General features: G+C 47.3%; 1 pseudogene; it reads right to left on the bottom strand.

Annotated features, from left to right (window-relative positions):
- Positions 1 to 21,209: 21,209 nt before the first annotated feature.
- On the bottom strand, positions 21,210 to 21,824 carry LOC133775767 (cell division control protein 42 homolog; annotated as a pseudogene).
- Between the last annotated feature and the right edge of the window lie 6,153 nt (positions 21,825 to 27,977).

Raw genomic sequence — 27,977 nt, 5'->3', positions numbered from 1 at the left:
AACACTAACACCTGCTGGCGCCTTAGCCTGGGGGTAGCCAGGTTGCTCCTGTGTTGTCAGATGGTCCCTTGGACCCAAGACAGAGACCATGAGGGAGTAGGGAAGCAACAGGAGACACAAGGCCTGGGAAATCCATTCCTGATCTTGCAACCTCCTCTGGGCAGTCCAGCTCATTTCTGTCTAAAATGTCATCCCCTCCAGGGAACAAATCAAGTCCCAAGCATTCTACGGCACCACAGCAAGCAGAAAGGAAATGGAGTCAGAGAAGGTTTGTCATTTCCAGGAGCAAGGAGGCTTCATGAGCACAAGGCTTCCTTTGACCTTTAGCTTTTGCTACTTGGACAGTCCTTGTGTGGACATTTTCCACTTTGAAGACGCTCCAAAACCCAGCAGGTGCCACCTCGACCAATTCGGAGGCACCTAAGAGCTCCTGGGAACTGTCAGAGCCAGAGTGCTTTCTAATCCAAGGCTGCCCTCACCTTAGGAAGAATGAGTCTCAGAGTAGTTATGAGTGAGACTCTGAAGTCCCAAGTATCCAAATCAAAAGTGCATATAAGGTGTTGCCAAACTTTAATAGCATCCATTTATGGCGACACATTCTTCACCAGTGAATATCTGGCTTGCCACCTTGGGTCCCTTTGTTTCTTCCACGTAAAATGTTCTGGCCAGGGTGTTTTTCAGATGTTCTGTGACTGCACTATTCCTGCAAGTCTCTGCTTCCTGTGAGCCGGCCTCCAGCACACAGCCTGTGGCCTCCCTGTGCTCTCAGCTTCCTCCTGTTCCGTACCTGCCTATCCTCCCTCTGATGCAACACACCTCCCGGGCATCTGTATTTTGTGTACTTGTTACTTCACCCTGGGTTGTTTTATTTCTTTCTCATCTTTTTATTTTTTCTTAAGATTTATTTATTTTTATTGGAAAGACACAGAGAGAGAAAGAGAGAGAGAGAAAGAGAGAGAGAGAGGTCTTTAATCTGCAGGTTCACTCCCCAAATGGCTGCAATGGCTGGAGCTTGGCCGATCCAAAGCCAGGAGCCAGGAGCTTCTTCCAGGTCTCCCACATGGGTGCAGGGGCCCAAGGACTTGGGCCATCTTCCCACTGCTTTCCCAGGCACATTAGCAGAGAGCTGGATGGGAAAGTGGAATAGCTGGGACTAGAACTGGCACCTACACAGGATGCAGGCATTGTAGGCCAGGGCTTTAACCCACTGTGCTAGAGTGCCAGCCCAGGATTGTTTTCTTATTCCTCTCTGCAAAATTTCTAAAAGATGAGTGGAAAAGGGAGAGAGAGATCTTAGTGCCAGAAAACAGCAGATTAGCATGGTGGGGTGAATCGAGGGAGGGAACAGTGATGAACTGCCGTGGAAGGGTGAGATGTAGAATAAGAGGTCATGGGAGGCAAAGAAAGGAACTGTTTTTCACATGCTTTGAATAGGAAGATATAAAGTGATCAAGGTCCTGTTAGAAATCAAGGTTGAATCCTGGGGCAAATGGACAGAAGTAGGTTCAGATACTAATGGAGAAGAACATAGAGGCAAAATTCCCAGTGTCCGATGGCAGAATAAGAAATGGGCATCCAGGGGCCGGTGCTGTGTGTGCATAGTGAACCAGCAGATGGATGATCTCTATCTCTCTCTGTCTCTGTCTCTCAAGTAAATAAATAAATATTAAAGAAAAAAGAAAGAAAGAAATGGGCATCCAGATGAGGAAGGAAGAAGTGAACCATGCCTGTTTCCAAATGATATGACTTTCCTTATACAAAATCCAAAAAAGTACATACACACAACTATTTGAGCTAATAAATGAGTTTAGTCAGGCTCCATATACTTTTTTTTTTTTTTTTTTTGACAGGCAGAGTTAGACAGTGAGAGAGAGAGACAGAGAGAAAGGTCTTCCTTTCTGTTTGTTCACCTCCCAAATGGCTGCTATGGCCGGCGCGCTGCGGCCAGTGCATCGCGCTGATCTGAAGCCAGGAGCCAGGTGCTTCTCCTGGTCTCCCATGCGGGTGCAGGGCCCAAGCACTTGGGCCATCCTCCACTGCCTTCCTGGGCCACAGCAGAGAGCTGGACTGAAAGAGGAGTAATCGGGACAGAATCTGGCACCCCAACTGGGACTAGAACCCAGGGTGCCGGCGCCGCAGGCGGAGGATTAACCAAGTGAGCCGCAGCGCCGGCCCATATACATTATTAATATACAAAAATTAATTGTATTTTTACAAACTAGCAATGAGTAATCTGAGAATGAAACTAATAATTCCATATTTATTCTAGGAATAAATTTCACAAAAAGTGCACAAGAACAGTACACTGAGAACTACACAATGCTATGGAAAGGTATTAAAGGAGGTCAAAATAAATGGAGAGAAATCCCATGTTCATAGACTTCCAATCCAGGAACATGGATATATAAGAGTTATTGCTTCAGAGAGAGAGAGAGAGAGAGAGACAAAAAAAATCCTCCATCCTCTGAGTCACTCCCCAGATGGCTGCAGTGGCCAGGGCTGGGCCAGGCCAAAGCTGGCAGCCAGGATGGCTGATCCTCTTCTGATCCAGCTCCCTGCTAATGCACCTGGGAAAGCAGTGGAAGATGGCCCAAGTGCTGGGGCCCCAGCACCCATGAGGGAGACCCAAAAGAAGTTCCTGGCTCTGGACGGCACTGCAGCTCAATAGGCTAATCCTCCGCCTGCGGTGCCGGCACACCAGGTTCTAGTCCTGGTTGCGGCGCTGGATTCTGTCCCAGTTGCCCCTCTTCCAGGCCAGCTCTCTGCTGTGGCCCGGGAGTGCAGTGGAGGATGGCCCAAGTCCTTGGGCCCTGCACCCGCATGGGAGACCAGGATAAGCACCTGGCTCCTGGCTTCGGATCAGTGCAATGCGCCGGCCACAGCGTGCCAGCTGCAGTGGCCATTGGAGGGTGAACCAACGGAAAAGGAAGACCTTTCTCTCTGTCTCTTTCTCTCACTGTCCACTCTGCCTGTCAAAAAAAAAAAAAAAAAAAAAAAAGTTCCTGGCTGCTAGCCCCTGGCTTTGGATTGGCCCAGCTCCTGCCATTGCAGCCATTTGGGGAGGGAACCAGTGAATGGAAGAGCTCTCTATCTCTCCCTCTCTCTATCTGTAACTCTGCCCTTCAAATAAAAAAATAAATCTTAAAAAACAAAAGATACTACAGTATCAAGAAAATAAAAAGGCAAGACCCAGAATGGGAGAAAATACTACTTGCAAATCATATATATGATATAGAGGATTAATAACTAAAGAATAAAAGGAACTCTTACAACTCAACAGAATGACAAGTAACCAATATAAAAATAGGCCGAGTGGAGGGCATATTTGGCCTAGTGGTTAAGAAGCTGGTTAGGACACTGGTGTCCTTCATCAGAGTGCCCGAGTTTCACTCACGGGCTCCAGCCCTCAATTCCGGCTGGGAGACAACACGGGTGGTTCACTTAGTCCTTAGCCTCATTTAGTCACTGGTCCACTCCCTAAATGGCAGCAATGGCCAGGACTGGGCCAGGCTGAGGCCAGGAGCTTCCTCTGGGTCTCCCACATGGGTGCAGGGGCCCAAGCTCCTAGGCCATCCTTTACTGCTTTCCAAGGTGCATTAGCAGGAGCTGGATTTGAAGCAGGGCAGCCAGGACTTGAACCAGTATCCCACGCAGCTATTTAACCTGCTACACCACAATGCCAGCCCCACACCTTTGCTTGTAATCCAGCTTCCTATTAATGTATCCTGGGAGGCAGCAGATGATGGCTCAAGTGCTTGGACCTCTGCCACCCATGAGGGAGACTCAGATGGCGTTCCAGCCTCCAGGCTTCAGCCTGACCCAGCCCTTGCTATCTGTGGGCATTTGAGTAGTGAATAAGTAGATGGAAGATCATTCTCTAACTCTTGTATTCTCTGTCACTCTGCCTTTCAAATGGATGAAAATCAATAAACATTAAAAAAAAAAAAGATAACAGATGATCTAGCGTTTCAGTTCCTAAATATATGGCCAAAAGAACATGTCTACACAGAAATTTATACATGAATATTCATAGAAGCATGATATAAAAACCAAAAAGTAGAATTAACTTAAACGTTCATTAACAGATGAATACATATATATGGTAAGCTTATGCAACAAGATATTGTTCAGTAATGAAAAACCATGAGGACTGATACATGATATAACTCAGATAGAGCTTGGAGTCACCACTCTAAAGCAAACCACATTCTCCCTGTGCCTCAGGGAGAAATCTGTGAGGGAGTGAGCCCGGTGCTCTGATCTGGCTCCAGAACCATGATCCTAACACCTGGCTCTCCTGGGCGTGGAGCAGATGACAAACTAGTGAAGCCTACATCTCTCACATCCAAGTACAGGCCCGGTGATAGTCACTAACACTCAGAGGCAAAGCCTGGCGTGGCCCCTCCTTGGGGAAGCAATGGCAGGGAGCTTCACTCATGCACACACTGGGAATGCCTCCTCTGCCAGGAAGACCCAACTCACTCCACCCAGGGACCCACCTTCCTCCTCAACCGTGTCTGAGTGCTAAGTGGTCCTGTCAAACCACAGCAACTTGCCTGACCTTTCCTCTCTCTTTCCCAGCACCCCCCACTCTCCTGCATGGTCTTTCTTATACTCTGCAAGGACAGCCTCCTCTTTCAGAAATGACTCCCTGCGCTAAATAGTCAAAGAGTTGGAAAGATTTCATGTCTTGTTTTAAATTCTGACTGCGTGATTCTGTGAAATGTCACAGGGAGTGGGAGTCCTATTCTGTGACTTGTACTTAACATTTTATGCCACCGGCAAAACACTGATTCTTACACATTAACTTTGGGGCAAATGCCACAAGCCCTAATCACAGGCTCCAAGGAATTCCATGGGGTTCCTGGAAGCACGAGCCTCCCCACTTTGGGGACCCAAGTTAGCCCCTCTCCCACGGAGTCCTACCCAGTCTGCCACACCCAAACCACAGAGGGCTCACAAGGGCTCAGTGTAGGCTCTGCTGACTCACAGGGTTCTCTCGCCAGGCCGGGACCTCCTCAATGCAGCCAAAAGGGCCTCTCCCTTGAGCCATTTCCCATAGGGAGCAGTGAGTAGTGAGGGCCAGATGAGGCTTTAAAAACCTTGGTGAGGGGCCAGCACTGTGGTGTAGTGGGTAAAGCTGTCACCCATTTGGTAAAGCTGCCAGCATCCTATTTGGGTACTGGTTAAAGTTCCAGCTGCTCCACTTTTTTTGACAGGCAGAGTGGATAGTGAGAGAGAGAGAGACAGAGAGAAAGGTCTTCCTTTTTGCCGTTGGTTCATCCTCCAATGGCCACTGCGGCCGGCGCATCGCACTGATCCGAAGCCAGGAGCCAGGTACTTCTCCTGGTCTCCCATGGGGTGCAGGGCCCAAGGACTTGGGCCAGCCTCACCTGCCTTCCCGGGCCATAGCAGAGAACTGGCTTGGAAGAGGGGCAACCGGGATAGAATTTGGCGCCCCAACCGGGACTAGAACCCGGTGTGCCGGCGCCATAAGGCGGAGGATTAGCCTGTTAAGCCACGGCACCGGCTGGGCTGCTCCACTTTTAATCTGGCTCTTTTCTATGGCTTGGGAAACAGGTGAAAGATGGCCCAAGTGCTTGGGCCTCTACACCCACATGGGAGGTCAAGAGGAGGCTCCTGGTTCCTGACTTTGGATCAGCCCAGCTCCAGCCCTGTAGCCATTTGAGGAAATCTCGCTCTCACTCTCTCTCTTTCTCTCTGCCTCTGCCTCTCTGTAACTCTGCTTTTCAAATAAATAATTAAATCTTTTAAAAAAGTATCTTTAAAAAATAAAATAAAAACCTTGGTGAACAAAGAGAGGAAATGAGCAAAGAAGAAAGTGAACACTTGGGCCGTGAAGGGCCCAGCATGATCCACGGCTGTTTTCTCATTCCTTAGATAATTCTGGACAGTAGAAAATCATCTTTCAGTGAGTTTATTTATTTCTTTCAGATATATATACATGCATAAACATTTTAACTATAATGGAATTTACATAACACAAAACCATGTTAAAGTGTATAGTTTTGTGGTATTTAGCACATTCACTACATTGTGCAACCATCACCTCTACTTTCAAAACCTTTTCACCACCCCAAAGAAAACTCTGTCTATTCAACAGTGACTCCTCATCTTCTTCCCACCCCCACGCCCATTGCACCCCCCCAATCCCTGGCAAACACTAATCCGCTCTCTGTTTTATCTAAGAAGTTATCAGTTCTGGATATTTCATAGCAATGGAATGTGACATCATATGCTGGGTTCCTTCTTTAAAATAATGTGACTGATGGTCACCCGTGTTGTGGGTAAGGATTGGTACTGCATGCCTTTCATTGCCTCCTGCCCCAAGTGTGTGCTGGTACCTCGGATGGTGGTTTACCAGTTCATCCGCTGATGACCGTGTGAGCTGTCACCCTTTTTTGCTACTGTGAACAGTGCTGCTATGGACACCTGTCTGCAACTCACTTGGGTTTCTACCTAGGCGTGGAAGGCTGGGACACAGGATTATTCTGTGTTTAATGTCTCCACAGGGGCTGACCCCACTGTCACAACACCAGCAACGCACCAGGTCACCCCTGTTCCTTCATGTGGACACATCTGTCCCTTTCTCCTCCCTAGCTCCAAGAAAGCTGGTCCCCAGAATGCCCTTCTCCCTGGGGTAGAGGGTGGCCACAGTAGCACCTCTGCCAGAAAGGTTCCCCGGGGGCCAAAGCGTCCACTCTCGCCTTGTCCACCCTAGGGCCCAAGGAGCCTGAGCAGGTCAGGCCACAGGCCCCCTCCCTGTGGTCACTGGGGCACAGTCATGACAGCCACCCACGTGGCCATAACACCATGCCCCAGCCACCTCCAACACATCTGTCCACACACAGATCCACACCAAACTCTCCCAAACACGCAAGGCCCAGTGCACCAAGTCAGCGGCTCTGCGTGGAAGTCCTGCGGGAAGGCACGCAGCACTCAGCTCCAGCTGAACATCCCCAAGCCACCGCCTGCCCGGCTCTCGCCCAGCCCCCTCTGCTGAGGGCGGGCCTGTCTGAGCCTGGCTGGCGGCCAGCAGGAGCCTGAGGACAGGCGCGCGCCCCGCCCCTCCCACCGGGGTTACTGTCGGTCACAGACCCAGGTCCTGCAAGCTACTGACACACAAGCCAGCCAACAGCGCCTGACCCGGCGGAGCCAATCAGCAGCCGCCAAGCTTGTCTGATTCCGTCTGCTCCAATCAGGAGGCGCGATCGTTCCAGCCTCCCGCTCCTGTGAAGCCCCGGGCCCTGGTGGCAGTTTTCCTTCCAGGGCGTCTGCCTCAGGCGCTCCTCTCCCAGCCCTCAGTCTGCCCTCCCCGGGAATGGGGAAGTGCGGGCGCACTAGTGGGTCGGGGTTTCACGTGCACCGCAGTGGAGAGCAGGTTCCTTCCCCGCAGAGGGCCCCGGCTTCTCTGCGGGGCAGCCGCAGACAGGGCTGTGGCCTCGCTCTCTGCCCGGCCTCCCCCTGCGGTTCCCTCCCCTGCGCCTCTGGTTCCACAGCGGCCTTGGAGGCCCTGTGGCCCTGGCTGACCGGGACAGGCCACCAGGCAGAGCTCACTGCAAACAGCCGCCGGGGAGCAGGGAGAGGGGCCGAGAGTCAGCGGAACAGACAGCGGGGTGGGCACGCGGAGAGCACAAGTCACCTTAGTGTAATCTGAAAGGCAATGAGAGAGGAAGAGGGAGATGGAGACATCTTCCATTCGCTGCTTCACCCCCCAAATGCCAGCAACAGCCAGGGCTGGCCAGGAGAAAGCCAGGAGGCTGGGACGCAATCCCAGTCTCCTGGGGCCTCCCACGTGGATGGCAGGAGGGACTCGGCAGCTGTCATCTGCTGCCTCCAAGGCTGCACGTTAGCAGGAAGCTGGGTCTGAACTGGAGGAGCTGGGACTCCAACCCATGACTCTGATGTGGACTGCAAGCATCCCCAAAGGAGTCTGAAGGGCTGCAGACTGTGACAAACCCTGCCCTAAGGAGAGGGGGAGCGAAGGCACAGAAATCCCAAAGTGTTCAGGATCTGCCTGGCTGCAGGGCTGGAGCAGGAAGTGTGTGAGGTGGGGAGGCAGGGAATGTGGCAAGGCGGCTGTGGGACCGCGTGGAGGGTGCAGCCCAGCTTCTGCAGGTGATAAGGAGTCACCAGACGTTCCAAGCAGGAAAGAACATGATTGGCCCTGGTTTCAGAGAGGCAGCTGTGGTGGGCAAATGGAGAGCAGAGAGGGGCCAGGTGGGGGCTGGGGCACCAGTTCTCAGGTTACTGTCAGACTCAGATGAGGGATCCTGTGGTCTCAACCTAGAGTGATTGTTATGGGGAAATGGTTATGAAGAAAGGTGACCTGGTTCAGGTAGAAGAATTTCAATGCAGACAGGACAATGAGAAAAGCAAGCAAAGCAGCAGCCAGGAAGGAGGCTCGGAGAGAGGGAGACCCCAGCTATCATGTCCAAGTGCTGTCTTTCAAGCAAGCATTAAGTGGGTGGGACAAAGCCCATCAGAAGACTGGCATTGTAATCCTATCTAGCCAGGTCAAGATGAAGCAAAAAAGCCATCAGAGGGATCATCCTATTCTCATGATAAAACTAGAAATTCACAGGGCCAGCACTGTGGCCCAGTGGGTTAAAGCCCTGGCCAGAGCACCGGTATCCCATATGGGCGCTCGTTCAAGTCCCAGCTGCTCCTCTTCTAATCCAGCTCTCTGCTGTGGCCGGGGAAGGCAGTGGAAGATGGCCCAGGTCCTTGGGTTCCTGCACCTATGTGGGAGACCCGGAAGAAGCTCTTGGCTCCTGGCTTTGGATCAGCGCAGCTCCAGCTGTTGCGGGCATCTGGGGAGTGAATCAGTGGGCGGAAGACCTCTCTCTCTGTCTCTGCCTCTCTCTGTAACTCTGTCTTTCAAAAAAATAGATGTTTTAATAAAATAAAATAAAATCTAAAATAGTGGAAGTGAAAAAAAGGAAGAGGAAGCAGGAAATTAAAAAGAAAAGAAAAAACTCCTGTATCTGTGTTGGTTAAATAATTCATCAAGAGGCTGAAGCTGTCGCTCAGTGGGTGAAAGCCCTGTCCTGAAGCACCGGCATCCCATATGGGTGCCGGTTCTAGTCCCGGCTGCTCCTCTTCCGATCCAGCTCTCTGCTATTGTATGGGATAGCAGAAGATGGCCCAGATCCTTGGGCCCCTGCACCCATGTAGGAGACCTGGAAGAAGCTCCTGGCTCCTGGCTTTGGATTGGCCTAGCTCCGGCTATTGCGACCATCTGGGGAGTGAACCAGCAGATGGAAGACTTTTCTCTCTGTCTCTATTTCTGTTACTCTGTCTTTCAAATAAATAAAATAAATCTTTAAAAATACTAATAATTCATTAAAGCATCCATTTGATGAAATCTGATTTGGCCGTGAAAATTATGTTATAAAAATACATTGATTGTGGGGCCAGTGCTGTGGTGCAGCAGGTTAACGCCCTGGCCTGAAGCACTGGCATCCCATAAGGGCGCAGGTTCAAGACCCAGCTGCTCCACTTCCAATCCAGCTCTCTGCTATGGCCTGGGAAAGCAGTAGAAGATGGCCCACATCCTTGGGCTCCTGCACCCATGTGGGAGACCCAGAAGAAGCTTCTGGCTCCTGGCTTTGGTTTGGCACAGCTCTGACCATTACAGACAATTGGGGAGTGAACCATTGGATGGAAGACCTCTATCTCTCTGCCTCTCCTCTGTCTGCATAACTCTGACTTTCAAATAAATAAATGAATCTTTAAAAAATATAGTCATTGCTATCAAAAGATGTTCAATGTATCTTAAGAGAAACACTGAAATTAAAAAGTAGTGTGTGAGGGTTTTAGGTTGTTGCAACTGTCATATTTTGAATGAGGTGATGGGTACATAGGACCAAATATTCTTAAACTGTAGTGCTTTTATTTAAAAGGGGTAGAGAAGGGGTAAAGAGGTTTTCTTTTCTTTTCTTTTCTTTTCTTTTCTTTTTTTTTTTTTTGACAGGCAGAGTTAGACAGTGAGAGAGACAGAAACATCTTCCTTCCATTGGTTCACTCCCCCAAATGGCCACCATGGCCGGCGCACTGCGCCAATCCGAAGCCAGGAGCCAGGTGCTTCCTCCTGGTCTCCCACACAGGTGCAGGGCCCAAGCACTTGGGCCATCCTCCACTGCCTTCCTGGGCCACAGCAGAGGGCTAGACTGGAAGAGGAGCAACCAGGACAGAATCCAGCACCCCAACCGGGACTAGAACCCGGGGTACCGGTGTCACAGGCGGAGGGTTAGCCAAGTGAGCTGCGGTGCTGGCCAAGTTTTGTTTTGTTTTGTTTTGTTTTTTTTGTTGTTGTTTTGTTTTTTGACAGGCAGAGTGGACAGTGAGAGAGAGAGACAGAGAGAAAGGTCTTCCTTTGCCGTTGGTTCACCCTCCAATGGCCGCCGCGGCTGGCGCGCTATGGCCGGCGCACCGCGCTGATCCGATGGCAGGAGCCAGGTGCTTCTCCTGGTCTCCCATGGGGTGCAGGGCCCAAGCACTTGGGCCATCCTCCACTGCACTCCCTGGCCACAGCAGAGAGCTGGCCTGGAAGAGGGGCAGCCGGGACAGAACCGGCACCCTGACCGGGATTAGAACCTGGTGTGCCGGCGCCGCAAGGCGGAGGATTATCCTAGTGAGCCGCGGCGCCGGCCTTTTTTTTTTTTTTTTTTTTTTAAGAATTATTTATTTATTTGAAAGGCAGAGTAAATAGAGAGGGAGAGATTTTCCACATTCTGGTTCACTCCCCAAGTGGCTGCAATGGCCAGGGCTGGGCCAAGCTGAAGCCAGGAACCAGGAACTCCATCTAGGTCTCCCCCATGGATGGCAGGAACCCAAGCACTTCGGCCATCACCCACCGCTTTTCAGATACATTAGCAGGGAGCTGGATGGAAAGTGAAGCATCAGAGACTTGAACCAGCTCCCACATGGGATGCAGACATCGCAGGTGGCAGCTTAATCCACCATGCCACAACCTAGGAGTAGGGAGTTTTAAAGCAGCTACATGCATATCAGAGTGCCTGGGTTTGAGTCCCTGCTCTGGCTCCTGACTTCCGCTTCAGTGATGGCTCAAGTGGTTGTTTCCTGCCACCCATGTGGGAGACTTTGGTTAATCCCCACCTCTTGGCTGTTGCCAGGAATTTGAAAGCAGAGCTACTAGATGGGAACACTTTGTCTGACTGTTGAGCATCCCTAATCCACAGGGGTTGTGCTGAGGATTCAGCGGCAGAAGAGAGCACAAGGCCTGGAACACAAGGGCTCCATCAGTGGAGAAGGGAAAGTTCACTGAGGACAAGTGCAGGGAGGAGACAGGGCTGGGAGCAAGGCCTGGAGGAACCACACACAAGCTACAGAGAAGCAAAAGACAATGAAATGGGTTGGACAGAAAGTAAAGTTGAAAAACTTGAGTACCTTTAGACTAAAAAAGGAAAAGTGTACGAGGAGACTTAGCTTTCGACTTATACCACAGAAGAGGAAGTAGACCTATTTCTTATTGCTCCAGAGGACTGAATAAAGCAGTTAAACTATGAGGGTATTACAGTGTGGTTGTGGAGAGGAAGGGAGAAGGGTCAGTGTTAGGTCTAAATAACGTGAGCTGTTCTAAGATGTCTTGGGATGGGTAAGCCCCTCCTCTCCAGATCTGTTCCACCTGTGCCGAATGCTGTGTGAAGGGTCCTGCACGGGATGAGGTAATGGACTAGATTTTCTCTTAGATTTCACCTACTTTTGAGACCCTGTGATTTCAAATTCATGAAACTCCTTCAACCAAACATAATGCAGTAGGTCTTAGGTATCATTATTTTCGGTCTGTGCAATGGATGTCAACTTTGTCTCCTTTAATCTCTAGCTATTTACCATTCCTTCATGGTTTCAGCAAATCTGTTCAAGCTGTCTTTAATGATCCAGACTAGATGAGCTTACTGTTATCAGACCTAATTGATAAACCACTAATTGCTTTTCAAAATAGGCCTGTGGTAGAAACTTAACAATTTGGCTTGAAGATGAGTTCTCACTACACTTCATAAATGTGTCATTCATTTTGCAAAGTAGAAGAATCTTTAGACCAAAAGTCATTATGATTTAGTTTTAAATGTTCTTCCCATTGCTTACTAAGTCCATAACTTCGGCATTTAATGCAGACATTTTCTTTTCAAGATTCATTTATTCGAAAGGCAGAGTCTCACACAAACACACACACACACACACACACGAAAGATCTTCCATCTGCTACTTCATTCCCCAAATGGTTCCAAGAGCCAGGAATTTCATCCTAATCTCCCACATGGATGGTAGGGCTCAAGTACATGAGCTATCTTCAACTGCTTACCCAGAAGCACTAGCAAGAAGCTGGATCAGAAGTGGAAAAGCTGGGCCTTGAACCAGCACTTTGATATGGGATGCTGGCATCACAGGTGGTAGCTTAACCCACTGCACCACAATGCTGGCCCCCAAGCAGAAGTTTTCTATGTGAGGTCTGTGGACCCCTGAATTCACCCCAGTGACTTTTCAGGGGATCTGCGAGGCCACAGTGATACACATAATAATATTTGGCTTTTATTTGTCATTTTCCACCATCATGTTGACATTTGTATGGGGAGTACCAAGCAGTGGTGGGTCGGCCCCTGTCCCCTAACAAGAATTAAGGCAATAGCACCAAGCTGTAGCAGTGGTCGTTTTCCTTTTCACTGCCATGCATTCAAAGATGAATTCACTTCCATTTAAGATGTTCTTGATAAAGAAGGAAGAATTATTGGTTATATTAAATATTGATCTTTGAGAATACATCCTTTTAAAATTCTGTGACTTGAGGCAGGAAGTACACCTAAAGCAACTTTGATACCTGCCAAAGAACCACGGTTTTAGTTGCAAGATAAATTAACCACTTTTTCCTGTCTCATCACTTTTTCTTGAAAGAATGAACAAACTATGGTTAGACACAGGTATTTGGGAGATATTTCTCAAATATTAGTAAGGTAGAATCATTATGTCTAAGAAACAATATGCAATATCTATTCCAATGATAAAATTTGAGCCTCTGATAAAGATTAGAATTTTAAAGTCTTTTATGTGGCATTGTTCACAGATTCCTAATGCTTAAAGACTCATCTGATAAAATATTAACAGATGTGACTTTTGATATTGAAAATTAAATGTGTTGGCTGGCGCTGCGACTCACTAGGCTAATCCTCCACCTGCGGTGCCAGCACCCCGGGTTCTAGTCCCGGCTGGGGCACCGGTTCTGTCCCGGTTGCTCCTCTTCCAGTCCAGCTCTCTGCTGTGGCCCGAGAGTGCAGTGGAGGATGGCCCAAGTGCTTGGGCCCTGCACCTGTGTGGGAGACCAGGAGAAGCACCTGGCTCCTGGCTTCGGATCGGCACAGCGTGCTGGCCGTAGCCGCCATTCGGGGGGGGGGGGGGTGTGAACCAACGGAAGGAAGACTTTTCTCTCTGTCTCTGTCTCTCACTGTCTAACTCTGCCTGTCAAAAAAAATTAAATGTGTTGATATTTCAGATTTTCCTTATTTATTGAATTAATATTTTCCAAATGGACAATATGACAAATCACACATGGATAAATGATGAGTTCAAAAAGAAAGCAAAGAAGCCGGTGCTATGGTGGAGCAGGTAAAGCTGCTGCCTGCAGTGCCGGTATCCCATACAGGCACCGATTCGAGTGTTGGCTGCTCCGCTTCCCATCCAGCTCTCTGCTATGGCCTGGAAAGCAGTAGAAGATGGCCCAAGTCCTTGGGCCCCTACACCCATGTGGGAGACCAAGAGAAGCTCCTGGCTCCTGGCTCCAGATGGGCCCAGCTCTGGCTGTTGCAGCCATCTGGGGAGTGAACCAGAGGATGGAAGACTCTCTCTCTCTCTCTCTCCCTCTCTGTCTCTGCCTTTCTGTAACTCTGCCTTTCAAATAAATAAATAAATCTTAAACAAAAAAAAGCAAGACCAATGGACTCTGATGGAACAGAATAGGAAAAGTTTAATGATATAATTTGAGATTCCACATTGCAACAAACCTTAACAAACCTTAAGTAATGACCCTTTTTTGGAGTTTGAGTATTACATCAAAGGCTAGCCACAATTCTCTCTCTCTCTCTCTCTCTCTCTCTCTCTCTCTCTCTCTCTTTCTCTCTTTTAAAGATTTATGTATTTTACTTGAAAGTTAGAGTTACACACAGAGAGGAGAGGCAGAGAGAGAGGTCTTTTGTTAGGGGGCTGGCGCTATGACATAGTGGGTGGGGCTGCCACCTGCAGTGCTGGCATCCCATGTGGGTGCCGGTTCGAGTCCCAGCTGCTCCAGTATGGCCTGGGAAAGCAGTACAAGATGGCCCAGGTCCTTGGGCCCCTGCACCCACGTAGGAAGACCTGGAGGAAGCTCCTGGCTCCTAGCTTCAGATCGGCGCAGCTCCGGCCATTGTGGCCAGCTGGGGAGTGAGCCAGCGGATGGAAGACCTCTCTCTCTCTCTCGCTTTCTCCCTCTCTGCCTTTCCTTCTCTCTCTGTGTAACTCTGACTTTTAAATAAATAAATAAATCTTAAAAAAAAAGAATCCAATAGAATATTTTGCTCTTTGCCAATAACCTGTGTGGGATTAGTTTTTCTTCATAAACACCCCTCTCAGTGAATATTTTGGAAAATATAGCTATTTCCATAAAATTTTGTGATTTATGTTTATATTTTCTGTTTGTTATTAAAATAGATTAATATTTAGAAGATATTTATATTTTCTTTTTAAAAAAGATTTATTTATTTATTTATTTGAAAGGCAGAGTTACAGAGAGGCAGAGGCAGTGAGAGAGAGAGAGAGGTCTTCCATCTGCTGGTTCACTTCCCAAATGGCTGCAATGGCTGGAGCTGGGCCGATCTGAAGCTAGGAGCTGGGAGCTTCTTCCAGGTCTCCCTCACAGGTGCAGGAGCTCGATGACTTAGGACATCTGCTGCTGCTTTCTAGGCCATAGCAGAGAGCTGGATCAGAAATGGAGCAGCCAGCACTTGAATCGGCACCCATATGGGATGACAACACTGCAGGCAGTGGCTTTACCCACTATACCACAGTGCCAGTCCCTCTATTTTAATTTCTAATTGGTGAATTTTTAAAAAAGATTTGTTTATTTTGAAAGTCAGAGTTACAGAGAGAGTGGGAGAATCAGAGAGAGAGAGAGACAGAGAGAGAGACAGAGAGACAGAGAGAGAGACAGAGAGAGCGAGCTTCCATTTGCTGGTTCACTACCCAAATGGCAGCAAAGGCCCACACTAGAGCTTCATCCAGGTCTCCCACATGGGTGGCAGGGGCCCAAACACTTGGGCCCTTTTCTGCTGCTGTATCCAGGCCATTAGCAGGGAGCAGGGAAGCTGGGACATGAATTAGTGCCCATTTGGATTCCAGCAGCTTTTTGTTTGTTTGTTTGTTATTTGTTTATTTGACAGATAGAGTCAGACAGTGAGAGAGACTGACAGAGAGAAAGGTCTTCCTTCTGTTGGTTCACCCCCCAAACGGCCCCCATGGTCGGAGGTACGCTGATCCGAAGCCAGGAGCCAGGTACTTCCTCCTGTTCTACCATGCGGGTGCAGGGCCCAAGGACTTGAGCCATCCTCCACTAACCTCCCGGGCCACAGCAGAGAGCTGGACTGGAAGAGGAGCAATTGGGACTAGAACCCGGCGCCCATATGGGGTGCCAGCGCCGCAGGTGGAGGATTAACCAAGTGAGCCATGGCACCAGCCCCAGGCAGCAGCTTAACCCTCTATGCCACAATACCAACTCTTAATTGGTGAATATTAATAGATATAACCCACATAAAAACTATTCAGGGTCTTCTACAGTCTTTTAGAACAGCTTAATGAGCTATAGTTTGCATACCTTAAAATCTTGAAGTTTAAAGTTCAATGGTTTTTGGTACATTCAGAGTTGAGCAACCATCATCACAATGAACTTTCACATGTTTCAGTTACCCCCAGAAGAACACAGTACCCATGAGTGCTCACTCCTCGCTTCCCCTCAGTGATCTTCTATCCTCAGTCCAACCCTACTTTCTGCCCTGTAGATTTGCCCATTCTGGGCATTTCACATAAGTGGGATCACATGATATGTGTTCCTTTGTGTCTGGCTTCTTTCACTTAGTTCAGTGTTTTCACACTTCATCCACTCTGTAGCTTGTGTCAGCATTTTTTAAAGTTTTATTTTATTATTTGAAAGGTGGAGTGAGGGGCTGGCGCCATGGTGCACTAGGTTAATCCTCAACCTGTGGCACTGGCATCCCATATGGGTGCCATTTCTAGTCCCAGTTTCTCGTCTTCCAGTCCAGCTCTATGCTGTGGCCTGAGAAAGCAGTGGAGGATGGCCCAAGTGCTCGGGCCCTGCTCCTGCATGGGAGACCAGGAAGAAGCACCTGGCTCCTGGCTTCGGATTGGTGCAGCGCCGGCTCTGGCGGACATTTGGGGAGTGAACCAACAGAAGGAAGACCTTTCTCTCTGTCTCTCTCTCTCTCTCACTGTCTATAACTCTACCTGTCAAAGAAAGGTGGCGGGAGAGAGAGGGAGAGACAGGGAGAGAACGAGATTTGTCTCCTAGTTCATTTTGCAAATGGCCATAACAGCTGGGACTGGGCCAGGCTGAGACCAGGAGTCAGGAACTCCACCCAGACCTCCCACGTGGATGACAGGGGAACAAGCTCTTGGACTGTCTTCCACTGTTTTCCCAGGAACACTAGCAGGGAATTGGATCAGAAGTGGAGCAGCTGGGATTCAAACTGGTGCACCCATATGGGATGCTGGCATTGCAAGCAGCAGCTTAATCCACTGCACCACTATGCCAGACCCATGTTGCTCTTTTTTTAATTGTTGACTGATATTCCATTATATGGATATATCTCTTTTCATTTATCAACTTGTCAGTTAACAGACATTTGCATTGTTTCAACTTTATAGTTATAATGAAAATTGCTACTATTTCAAGTATTCATGGGCAATTTTTTTGTGTAGACAAATATTTTCAGTTCTCCAGGAGAATCACTGGGTCACAGGGTATCTCTATGCTAAACTACTGAGGAATTGCCCAACTCTTTTCCAAAGCAGCTGTACCAACCTCCATCCCTAGCACTGGCATACAAGTGTTCCAAACTTTTCAAATCCTACCCAACACTTATTAACTCTGTTTTTTCATTATACTAATCCAGGTGAATGTGAAGAGGTGTCTCATCAAGGTTTTGGTGGACATTTTCCCAATGACTAATGATACTGAGCATCTTTTCGTGTGCTTATTGGTCACCTATATATCTTTGGAGAAATTTCTAGTCAAATCCATTCAAAAATTGGACTTTCTGTTTCTTTAAGGTTTAATTGTAAGGATTCATTATCTATTTCAGATAATCATCCTTTACCTGATGCTATGATTTGAATGTGATTTGTCTCTTCCAAAATTCATGTTGAAATTTATTCCCAATATGGCAGTGCTGAGAAGCAGTGGGACAATTAGGAGATGGTCAGGTTATTAAGACAGATTAAAGCACTGTGGCATAGCCGGTAAAGTCATGGCCTGCAGCGCCAGCATCCCATATGGGCACCAGTTTGAGTTTCAGCTGCTCTACTTCCCATCCACCTTCTTGTTAATGCACCTGAGAAAGCAGTGGAAGATGGCCCAAGTGCCCCTGAAACCACATGGGACACCCAGAAGATGATCTTGGCTCCTGGCTTCAGCCTGGCCCAGTCCTGACCATTGAGATCATTTTGGGAGTGAACCAGCAAATGGAAGATCCCTGCCTCTCCTTCTCTGTAACTCTGACTTGCAAATAAATATTAAAAAGGAAGAAGAGATTAAAGCAGTTCTTGGAGGACTGTGAGAATAGGTTGTTATATGGTGCAGCAGCCTTGAGTCTGTCCTTCTCCACTCAGCAGGTGCCCTCTGCCCTTTCCCACGGCTGCCGTGTCACAGTGGGACGTGCCTGCCCAATATTGGACCTCCAGCCTCTAGAACCAAGTAAGCTTCTTTCTTCTCTAAATTACCCCATTTCAGATATCCTCTTACAGCCACAGAAAACAGACATCAGGTGTGTAATTTGCAAGTATTTTTCTCCCATTCTATGGGTTGTCTATTCACCTTTTTTCCCCTTCCCTCCCTCCCTCCCTCCCTCCCTCCCTCCCTCCCTCCCTCCCTTCCTTCCTTCCTTCCTTCCTTCCTTCCTTCCTTCCTTCCTTCCTTCCTTCTCTCTTAGGCAGATTTACAGAGAGGCAGAGGCAGAGAGAGAGAGAGAGAGAGAGAGAGAGAGAGAGAGAGGTCTTCCATCTGCTCGTTCACTCCCCAGATGTCCTCAATCACCAGAGCTGTGCCCATCTGGAGCCAGGAGGTTCTTCTGGGTCTCCTACATGGGTGCAGGGGCCCAATGACAAAGGCCATCTTCTACTGCTTTCCCAGGAGCTGGATCAGAAAGTGGAGCAACCGGGACTTGAACCGGTACCCATATGGGATGCCAGCACCGCAGGCGGTGGCTTTACCCACAGCATCGGCCCCATCACCTTTTTCATAGTGTCTTCTGAAGCACAAATGTTTTTAATTTTCAGGTAGTCCAAATTATCTATGTTTTCTTTTGTCGCTTATGCGTTTGGGGTCATATCTAAATTATTGCCTGATTCCAGGTTAAAAAATTCATACCCAATCTTCTTTTAAGACTTTTGTAGCTCTTATATTTATATATTGATTTTTATTTCATGTATGTATATATTGTGAGCTAACTCAATGATTTTAATGGTGCAAAGGGGTTCTGAGAGCTATTTGTTTGCAAATCACTGGTTTAACTTCTTTGAGCCTCAGTTTTCCCATCTTTAAAATGGTTACTGTATTTGATTTATCAACTCATAGAGCAGCTATGAAATCAGAAGGGGTAACATAAATGATTAGACAGGATAAACTGAAGCACTTAAATGTAAGTTTCCATTACTGCCATCAATTTTTATATATGTGCTGTCTGTTCAGCTGTTGAAAGATCCTTAAGTTCTTCCTTTTTGTTTTGACCTGACACAGCAGCTTCCTGGAACAAGACACACAGCAGCTCTTTAGTAAATATTTACTGGTAAACTGGTTGATATGGCATCAACAATCTTCCCTATGTTCTCAGGAAAGTACAAAGAGAAGACCTTTGTTGTTGCAATCACTCCCTAGATGCTTGATGCTGTGAACTTGTTAGGCTTCCAGTTAGCCAAGATCCATAGCCTTTTTCACATGAACTGATATGTTTTCCCCATTATGTGCTTAGGAAATGAATATTTTGATCATAAATATGAAACTTCAAATGTAAGTTTGGTAAATTCCATTGGTGAAGCCTAACTTTGAAACCTATTGAGAGTTTTTTGAATCCAAATTCATTCCTCCAAGCTATTAAGTATCCCAGAGGGCTTTGTTTAATTGACAATAGAAAAAACATACCTTCTCGATAGTAGCTAAGAGGGCTGTCTAGGTCAGAGGTGAGGGTAGAATGGAATGTTTTGTTTTGATCTCATCTAAAACAAGATGCTTTGCTCCCTTGAGCACTGTGCAGTAAATGGAGGAGCCACCTGGTCTACCAGGGTCATCCTGACTTTGTCCTCCCAAGAGTCCCCCTATTAACATCATGGACCAGCCTTAGAATCAGCAGAAAAGGCAGTGAATAAAAATGGAAATATTCTAGAACTTCGTACAGAAAAGTCTTTAAAAAAATCACAGCCAATAACCCTTCTGCCCTTTATGCCCAAAGAAAGCAACAAAATGAGGTGAAAGGTCACAATAGAGGCTGTAACCCAAGTGTTAAAGTCTCCACAAGTGTGAGTTCCCCCAAGGGCAGCCATTCCAGCCTCTAAAGGAGGAAACAGGGGCCAGCACTGTAGCACAGTGGGTTAACGCCCTGGCCTGAAGCACCGGCATCCCATATGGGCGCCAGTTCAAGACCTGGCTTTGGCTGGCACTGCGGCTCAATAGGCTAATCCTTTGCCTGCGGCGCCGGCACACCGGGTTCTAGTCCCAGTCAGGGCACTGGATTCTGTCCCGGTTGCCCCTCTTCCAGGCCAGCTCTCTGCTATGGCCCGGGAAGGCAGTGGAGGATGGCCCAAGTCCTTGGGCCCTGCACCTGCATGGGAGAGACCAGGAGAGAAACCTGGCTCCTGGTTTCAGATCAGCGCGGTGCGCCAGCCGCAGCAGCCAGTGGAGGGTGGACCAACAGTAAAGGAAGACCTTCCTCTCTATCTCCCTCTCTCACTGTCCACTGCCTGCTCAAAAAAAAAAAAAAAAAAAAAAAAAAAAAAAAAAAAGAAAAGAAAAAAAAGACCTGGCGGCTCCACTTCCAATCCAGCTCTCTGCTATGGCCTGGGAAAACAGTAAAAGATGGCCCATGTTCTTGGGCCCCTGTACCCACAAGGGAGACCAGGAAGAAGCTCCTGGTTCCTGGCTTCGGATCAGCACAGCTCTGGCTGTTGAGGCCAATTGGGGAATGAACCATCGGATGGAAGACCTCTCTCTCTCTCTCTCTCTCTCTCTCTCTCTCTCTGCCTCTCCTCTCTCTGTGTAACTCTGCCTGCCAAATAAATAAATAAATCTTAAAAAATAAATAAAAAAAGAAGGAAACAGTAAGAAAGGAGTAGAAGGTGCTTTTATAATCAAAGGTTTTAGAACGTATGGGAGAGCAAACACACTAGAATAAATCAAGCTGGTTTTCATATTTGTACTAAAATTGGAACCTCAGTAGAAAAACTTTCAATTGCTCAGGGAGAAATCATCTAATGGCCCTGGCAGAGCAGATCTCACACTCATCCCACGGTTCCCTTTATCTCTCTTATTTTTTTTCCATTATTGCAATGGTGAATTTTAATTTTTTAATTTTTTTTGGACAGGCAGAGTGGACAGTGAGAGAGAGACAGAGAGAGAAAGGTCTTCCTTTTCTGTTGGTTCACCCCACAGTGGCCGCTGTAGCTGGCACGCTGTGGCCGGCTCACCGCGCTGATCCGAAGCCAGGAGCCAGGTGCTGATCCTGGTCTCCCATGCGGGTGCAGGGCCCAAGCACTTGGGCCATTCTCCACTGCACTCCAGGCCACAGCAGAGAGCTGGACTGGAAGAGGGGCAACTGGGACAGAATCCGGCACCCTGACTGGGACTAGAACCCGGTGTGCCAGTGCCGCAGGCAAAGGATTAGCCTATTGAGCTGTGAGCTGGCTGTGAATTTTAATTTTTAATCTTTAGAGTTAAACATTGCTTGCAGTATGATGCCGACCGCAAGTGTGCAGAAAGGGCTCTGGACAGTGTTTGTAGCAGCACACCTGCAGCTCTTCAGTTCTGGTGGCTCCAGGGCAGCCAATTTAGCTTCATCACATGCGTTCTTCAGGCTTGTCTGTGTGCTCACAGAATGCTCCTCACACCTCTGGCTTCGGAGCCCGGGCCAGCTTTTTAGCAGTCTCTGGAGTGCCAGCCTTCTGTTTGTTCCTGGCAAGTTTCTCAATAGTAGAGGGGTCCTCTCTGAGATCCTGGCAAACAAGACAAGAGTCTTTGGACAACGAGTTATCTCAGGCACCCACTTTTCTTTCACACTTTCAAATGAGGATGGAGAATCCACTGAAAAACCGACTAGAAATGCATCTGTTTGCAGCAGCTGACATCTATCCTAATCCTCTTTCCCTGCAGTATCAGAAAGTTCGAGAGTATATGGCTCTCCACGTCTCATAACTGTGACTGCATAGTTGTCAAAAACAATCGGCACATACAAAGATAGAAGTTTGTTGTGTAGGAATCAGGAGACACGTGTTGCCAACTGCACCATTGCCACAACACCACACTCAATTGTCTGCATTGCTGAAATAGTTTTGTATCAACTTTAAATATTTCAAATTTGATGTTGACCTCAGCTTCTCCCAGTTGTTGGCAGCACTGCCTCCCTTTCCTCTCTTATCAGTCCCCTCCAGCACTGTGGTCGGGTAGGGACAGGTGGGCGGGGAAGGCTGGTGAGATATGAAGACAGTGCTGTCCCCACCTACAGACTGGGGGAGGGCTCTGTTCACTTGAACACCTTTGTGGCTTCCGTGTATTTGTTTTTATTCTGTGCCTAAATTATACTTGTACAGTTTAGAGTTAAGTAGTTTTATAAAGCATGTTTTGAGAACAGCAGTGCCCCATCCTCCTCACCCTTTTCTGCCCCTCAGAGGTAACCACTTCCCTCTGTTTTTAGCTGACTCTGGCATTTCTCTCTGTATCTCTAAATGACAGGATTGTATGCCTACTTACTGATTTCAGTTTTTTTTTTTTTTTTAAGATTTATTTATTTATTTGAAAGGCAGAGAAACAGAGAAAGTGAAGGAGGTGGGGAGAGACAGAGAGAGAGAATTCCAGGCATGGAAAGCCAAGACACTATTGCAAAAAATGACCTAAGTGAAAGATCTCTGTGAGTGAGGTCCTGGTGGAAAGAAGAGGCCATCAAAGAAGGAGGTACCTTTCTCTGAAGGGAGGAGAGAACTTCCACTTTGAGTATGGCCTTGTCTAAATAAGTTCGGAGTTTGTGAACTCAAGAGGCTTCCATAGCCTTGGAAGCTCATGACAAGAGCCTCGGGTGATCACTGATGTCATAAATAAGAGTGTCAATTGTTAAATCAACAACAGGAGTCACTATGCACTTGCTCCCCATGTAGGACCTCTGTCCTTTATGTGTTGTGCCATGAGAGTTAATGGCAAAACTAATCTTCCAACAGTACTTTATACTTTGTGTGTCTGTGTGGGTGCAAACTGTTGAAATCTTTACTCAGTGTAGAGTTGATCTTCTGTATATAAAGATAAATAAAAATGAATTCTAATGAAGAATGGGGTGTCCTGCGCCACGGCTCAATAGGCTAATCCTCTGCCTGTGGCGCCGGCACACCAGGTTCTAGTCCTGGTTGGGGCGCCAGATTCTGTCCCGGTTGCTCCTCTTCCAGGCCAGCTCTCTGCTGTGGCCCAGGAAGGCAGTGGAGGATGGCCCAAGTCCTTGGGCCCTGCACCCGCATGGGAGACCAGGAGGAAGCACCTGGCTCCTGGCTTCGGATCGGCGCAATGTGCCTGCTGCAGCAGCCATTGGGGGGTGCACCAACGGAAAAGGAAGACCTTTCTCTCTATCTCTCTCTCTCTCTCACTGTCCACTCTGCCTGTCAATAAATAAATAAATAAAATAAAATAAAATGAAGAATGGGATGAGAGAGGGAGTAGGAGATGGGATGGTTTGCAGGTGGGACGGCAGGTATGGGGGAAAGAACCACTATAATCCAAAAGTTGTACTTACAAAATTTATATTTATTAAATAAAATCTTTCTATTAAAGAAAGAGAGAGAGGTCTTTCATCTGATGGTTCACTCCCCAAATGGCCATAATGGCCGGGGCTGGGCCAAGCCAAGCCAGGAGCTTCTTCCGGGTCTCCTACGTGGGTGCAGGGGCCCAAACACTTGGGCCATCTACTGCTCCTTTCCCAAGCACATTAGCAGGTAGCTGGATTGGAAATAGAGCAGCCGGGATTCAAACTGGCACCCATACAGGGTGCGGGCACTGTAGGCAGAAGCTTAACCTTCTGCACCATGGTGCAGGCCCCTGATTTCAGTTCTTTAATATGTATTTATTTCTTCCCACCATGAAAAGTGATAATTTCATCTTTTTCCTCCTGATACAGCTGTGTTGCAATCTTGGTTTTATCACTAGTCATTGTTTATATTATGGTGACTGTAAATATTGCTCACACAGGAGCTATGTCACGTACCCATAATTTCTCTTGCACTTTTTTTATTTTTGGCTCCAGATTCAATAATGGTCTTTTATTTTCAATTTTCTAATGTGCTTATCATTAATTCAGCCCAGCCTCTCCACCAGTGGTCTCCATCTTTTCTCAGTATATTTGGTCCCATCGGGTATGTGCATTTCCACACATCACGGAAATTTGGTGGCCATTTCCAGATTCCTTTGGGTATGACACCATCTTTCCTAAATCTCTCTTACAAGGAGAACAAGGGTAAGCTGCTGGATCCCATTCTCTTCCTAGAAGCTAGTTCCTGTGAGCTTCTACCATGAGGGAAAGAACAGCACAAGGAGAATCATGGAATTAATTATAATGCATTTTAATACAAATGAGATATTGCTTCTCGGCCTCTTGGCTAAGATCAAGTGTGATACAAATGAGTGACACAAGCTATGTATTTTTGCAGGGAAAAATATTCAGTTTATCCTGGACTTGATGTTTCCTTTGGTGTATATTAAGCAAGCTGGTTTGATCTTATGATTCCTATTCACCCATCTCTTAAGCCCCAATCCACATTCTTGCAGGCTTGTGCTCTGTTCAGGGTCATAACCAAAGGCAGTAAATTTAAGTGAGTACTTATGTACCCAGGATTATGTCTTCTACAAATATTGAAACTCACAACAACCTGGCGAGACTTAAATCACTAACCTTATCTTCAAATGAGGAAACAGAGTCTTCAGAAACTCAGTGACCTGAAGTCCTCCTGCTGATGGGTGGCGTGGCCCAAATTCAGCCTATGACAGCACAATGGCTACTGCCCGGCTTTCCTGGGACTTTCCCCCAAAGTTGCCTTGGGAAAGTTTTGTGATTCATGGATAGATACAAAATTGAAGTTTTTGAAATGAGAATAAATGATATTGAAGAAAGCAAAGTGCAATCCTGTTTTATGTGTTAGGTATATTAGTCTGGGTTGGAGAGAGAAAAAGAGGCGCTGTAAGGAACTGGCTCATGTGATTGTGGAGGTTGAGAAGCTAGATCTACAGCTACCAACTAGCAGATCCAGGAGACACAACGGTGTGAGCTGCTTCAGGTCCAAGGGTTCGAAAACCCAGAGAGCCAAGTGTAAGTTCTAACAGGAGTTCGAGTCTGAAGGCAGAAAACTGATGTTCCAGCTCAGAGACAGGCAGAAAGAATTCCTTCTTCTTCTTTGGTTTCTAAAGATTTATTTATTTATTTTGAAAGTCAGAGTTAGAGAGAGAGAGAGAGAGAGAGAGAGAGAGAGAGATCTTCCATCCTCTGGTTTATTCCCCAAATGGCTGCAACAGCCAGGGCTGGGCCAGGGTGAAGCTAGGAGCTAGGAGCTTCATCCAGGTCTCCACGTGGGTAGCAGGGGCTCAAACATTTGGACCATCTTCTGCTGCTTTTCCCAAGCCATTATCAGGGAGTTGCTTTGGGAGTGGAATAGCTGGGACATGAATTGGTGCCAATATGGGATGCCAGTGTTGCAGGCAGCAATAGCTTTACCTGCTATGTCACAGTGCTGGCCACAAGATTTCCTTTTTTTTTTTCTTTAAGATTTACTTATTTGTTTGAAAGGCAGAATTACGGAGAGAGAGAGGGGAGAGAGAGAGAGAGAGAGAGAGAGAGATCTTCCATCTGCTGGTTCACTCCCCAAATGGCCACAATGGCCAGGCCAAAACCAGGAGCCAGGAGCTTCTTCTGGGTCCCCACATGGGTGCAGCGGCCCAAGCACTTGGGCCATCTTCCACTGCTTTCCCAGGTCATAGCAGAGAGCTGGATCAGAAGTGGAGCAGCTGGGACTTGAACTGGCGCCCATATGGGATGCTGGCACTGTAGGTAGAAGCATAACATTTTACACCACAATGGCAGCACCAAATAAATCTTAAGAAAATGAAACAGGGCCAGTATTTTGGAGCAGTGAGTTAAGCCACTGCCTGCAATGCCATCATCCCATATGGGTATGGGTTTGAGCCCTGGCTGCTCTACTTCTGATGTGCCTAGGAAAGCTGCAGAAGGTGGTATGAGTGCTTGAGTCTCTGCCACCCGTGGGGAAACCACAATGGAATTCTAAGCTTCTGGCTCTGACCTTGCCCAGCCCTAGTGATTGTGGCTATTTGGGGAGTGAACCAGTGGATGGAAGATCTCTCTCTTTGTCTTTCTTTCTTTCTGGAACTTTGACTTTCAAATAAATAAATAAATCTTTAAAAAATAAATAAAAAGAAAAGAAAATAAAAAACATACAAGAATTCTAGCACAAAACCTTCAAATCTAGGAGCTGGCATTGCCAGGTAGTGGGCTAAGCCTCTGCCTGTGGTGCCAGAATCCCATACAGGCGGCAGTTCATGTCCTGGCTGCTCCACTTCCCATCCAGCTTTCTGCTATGGCCAGGGAAAGCAATAGAAGATGGCCCAAGTGCCAGTGTGGGAGATCTGGAAGAAGCTGTTGGCTCCTGGCTTCAGATTGGCTCAGATCTGGCTTCAGGTCAGCTCAGCTCCTCCCGATGCGGCCATCTAGGGAATGAACCAGCGAAAGAAGACCTTTCTCTCTGTCTCTCCCTCTCTCTGTAACTTTACCCTTCAAATAAATAAATAAAATCTTAAAAAAAACTTTAAGTCTAAATTTTTTTCTAAAAGATTTATTTATTTATTTGAAAGGCAGAGTTACAGAGAGGCAGAGGCAGAAAGAGAAAGAGATAGAGAGAAAATTCTTCCATCTGCTGGTTTATTCCCCAAATGGCCGCAACAGCCAGAGCTGGGCCTATCCAAAGCCAGGAGCCAGGAGTTTCTTCCTGGTCTCCCATACGGGTGTTGGGCCATCTTCTACTGCTTTCCCAGGCCATAGCAGAGATCTGGGTTGGAAGTGGAACAGCTGGATCTCAAACCAGCATCCATATGGGATGCTGGCACTGCAGGCAGTGGCTTTACCTGCTATGCCACAGCGCTGACCCCAAGTCTAAATATCTTACATTTACTGTTTATTCCCAGGCTTCAAATAAATTTAATTAATTTTGTCTTTTCCACTGGTCTAACATGTATTACACGGATTAGGAATATATAGAATCTGTCCTATCCAATTTGGCAGTGGATAGATTCAGATCAAGGGGTTCCTGCCCTTTCATTGCCTGATCATCAGCTTCCAGCGTAGCTGAGGGGTCAGGGGAAAGTGCAAGCCAGGACCTTCCCTGTCAATGACTCTTTTTTGTCTGTTTTATATACAATACAGAAAAGAAATCCTTTAAATGGAAATATCTTAGGAGTATTTAAGCTTTTGTATAACATATATACTTATTTTCATGACATATATCCTGTTTATAATACAGTCCATCTTCTTCTGAAAAGAATTTTTTTAAGGATATATTTATTGGAAATTCAGAGTTACACAGAGAGAAGCAGAGGCAAAGAGAGAGGGGGGGAGGTCTTCCATCTGCTGGTTCACTCCCCAGCTGGTCGCAATGGCTGGAGCTGGGCCGATCCAAAGCCAGGAGCCAGGAGCTTCTTCCGGGTCTCCTATTCAGGTGCAGGGGCCCAATGACTTGGGCCATCTTCTACTGCTTTCCCAGGCCATAGCAGAGCTAGATCGGAAGTGCAGCAGCCGGGACGTGAACCAGTACGCATATGGGATGCCAGCACTGGAGGCGGATACTTTACCTACTATGCCACAGCGCTGGCCTCCTGAAAAGAACATTGCCTATACTTAGCCAATGTCTGACAGGTAGATAGGGTGAACACAAAGATAAAGACTGAAAGCTAGGAGCTGGTGCTGTGCTGTAGTGGAGCCTGGCTGCTCCACTTCTGATCCAGCTCCTGGGAAAGCAGTTGGAGATGGCCCCTTGGACCCCTGCACCCACCTGGGAGATCTAAAAGAAGCTCCTGGTTCATGTCTTTGGATTGGCCCAGCTCCAGCCATTGTGGCCAGCTGGGGAGTGAACCAGAGGATAGAAGATCTCTCTCTGCCTCTGCCTCTCTGTAACTTTGCCTTTCAAATAAAAAAAATTTTTTTTTTTAAAAGAAGACCAAAAACTAATGCAGTGAAAGAGTTAATCATTCTGTCAGAAATTTTGGCTTGGAATTTTAAATATCATAAAATAAAAACAAAGAAAATACAATTCAAGTTACATATGATGTTTCCCAAAATGTATCTATTGCTAAAAAAGAAGTATACCTTCTACATTTGTAATTGTTAGTTGATCATGATAATGATAGGATTAAAGGATCTTCAAGTAAATAAAATTTT

Source organism: Lepus europaeus, chromosome 17, assembly GCF_033115175.1.
Source record: "Lepus europaeus isolate LE1 chromosome 17, mLepTim1.pri, whole genome shotgun sequence".
NCBI lineage: Eukaryota > Metazoa > Chordata > Mammalia > Lagomorpha > Leporidae > Lepus > Lepus europaeus.
This window is presented reverse-complemented; position numbering and strand designations above follow the sequence as displayed.